This window comes from Fukomys damarensis, unplaced genomic scaffold, assembly GCF_012274545.1.
Source record: "Fukomys damarensis isolate Sample0158 unplaced genomic scaffold, DMR_v1.0_HiC HiC_scaffold_39, whole genome shotgun sequence".
In the NCBI taxonomy this organism is placed as follows: domain Eukaryota; kingdom Metazoa; phylum Chordata; class Mammalia; order Rodentia; family Bathyergidae; genus Fukomys; species Fukomys damarensis.
The window spans coordinates 61612922-61615321 of NW_022900951.1; positions in this window are offsets into that span (position 1 = coordinate 61612922).

The following is a 2400-nucleotide window of genomic DNA, read 5'->3' on the forward strand; positions in this document are numbered from 1 at the left end:
CATTGTAGGTTTTGTTTGTTTCCTTTGTAAATGAAGATAAATTTGATCGCTTTTTATTTAACCTTTGTGTATATTAAAATAAAAATACTATACACATTCTGAAAAGAGCTTCTCTAAGAAGTAATATGAAATGGAAATTTGGTTGTCATCTGTAGTAGTAAGCTGAAATTATAGCTAATGAGTAACTGCTTTTAGCACTATTTTAGATCATCTTTGAGCAAAAATTTGGCCCAAATAGTGGTTATGCCTGCTACTTTCTCCTTCTTATGTGTCAGGCTGGCCTTGAACTCATTTTCTATAAGGCTCAGGCTGGCCTTGAACTCATGGCTGTCCTGCTTCAGCCTCTCAAGTGCTGGGATCACATCATGACAGGCTCCTTTTCACATTAGAGAATTTAGGGTGTCACTAGATTCAAGGGAAGAGTGGTACCATAAAGTGAACCAAGTTGTCTGAAGATTAGCTCTTTGGCTCCTTTGCGATATTTATCTTAATCAGACCTTTTGATTTTATATCATGTTTATTAGAAATGTTTACAATGGTATTAAAAAGATTTGTCAAATACAGTCTATTGCAGGGTCCGGGAATATAGTTCAGCAGTGGAACATCTGCTGGCAAGTGTGAGTCCCTGAGTTTGATTTCCAGTACCAAAAAGAGAAAAAAAATACAGTCTATTTATTGCTAGTTCTTTAACCTTACATATAAACATTTTTTTTTGTACTGGGGATCGAAATGAGTATTAGTTTTTTTGCCTGTTAATGAAGGCAGTATGTCTTAGAACAGTGCTGTTGCCTGCTGTTATCATCGAAAGTTCTAAAAGGTTCACCATCATTGTCCTAGAGTCTGATGAAATGCACCAAAGTCAAGATGAGTGTGGTAGTGCATTCTCGTAATCCCAGCAGCACTCAGGAGGCTGAGGCAGGAGGATTGCTGTGAGTTTGAAGTCAGCCTGAACTACATAGTGAGACCCTGTATCAAAAAAACAACAACAAAAAATCAAATGCACCAACGTCGCTGGTTACATGATTTTAATAGAAATTACAATGTCAGTGCAAAGTAACTAGGTTGCAAGATTAATAACAGCACACTTTTTGATACAATTTGAACACAGTCTTTGGAAATGTTCTTCACAAGACTGAAGTCTTCAAAAGCATGTAAATCTGAGATGTGATTAAGAAAGATAAACATCTTTAAGGTAGCCTCAGCCTATTAGATTATTTCATATATATATTTTTGGTACTGGTAATCAAACTCAGGACTTTGTACTTGCCAAGAAGGCCCTGCACCACTGAGCTACATCCTTGGCCCAACCTATTAGATTATAATATACCTTTTCATCTCTGAATTCTCCATCATATCTAGTGACTGGAAGCAATAATCAGTATGATTTGGACTGTTTCTGTTATAGTTGTCAGCTATATGTGTGACATTTTAGAATGTCCATTTGCCAGCACAAATACGTTACTTTGATAAAATGTGGTTGTTAGTACACAATAAAAAGCTTATTTCCTTATTTATTTTTGCTGTGCCAAAACTGACTCCAGAGCCTCATTCATGTTAGGCAAGTGCTTGATCACTGAGCAATGCCCCATCCTTACACAAGCTTCCAAACTTAATTTTTGGTTGTTGTGGATTTCCTCATGATAGCCTGCTCTGCTTTCTCCAGGGTTCTTTTATCTTGCTGTTTTCTCCTTTACTCAGCCCAAACTCTCTTTGCAGAGCTAGTTTCTCACTCATCACTTTTACTTTTTCAAATAAATATTTAAAAAATAAGCTTAAGGCCGGGATTTAGCTCAGTGGTATAGCACCTGCCTGGCAAGCGCGAGGTCCTGAGTTTGATCCCTGGTACAAAAAGACAAAGTAAATTTAATTTTAGGTTAAGAGTAGCTCAGTGATAGAGCAATTGCCTAGCATGTGTGAGGCTCTGGGTTTGATCCTCAACACAGGGGGGATAAAACCATAAATCTTTTTTTTTTCAGCTTTGATTGAGTTTATTGGTACATTTTAGGGATACAGTACAGTTACATTCATTGTTGGGATCTTGTACCTCTACATGACAAGTCTTGGTTCTCATTTTTTCCCCTTACCTCTGCCCTCCCTTCACCCCCTCCTCCCCTCCCCATCTACACTTTATTTTCATCTTTTCATTCTCTCACAGTTTTTTCTTTTCCCTTTTTACTCTTCCCCTACCCATCCCACCTTCCCTACACCTTTAGCTCCTTCCCATTTCTAAATGTCAGTAATCTTATTAGAATCTTATGCATTGTTGCAGATTATTTACACCAGGGAAACTATTCGGTGTTTACACATGTGTGACTTATTTATTTCACTTAGGAGTATATCTTCAATATGTATCCATTTTCCTTTGAATGAATCTAATTTCTCGTTCCTTATGGCTGAGTA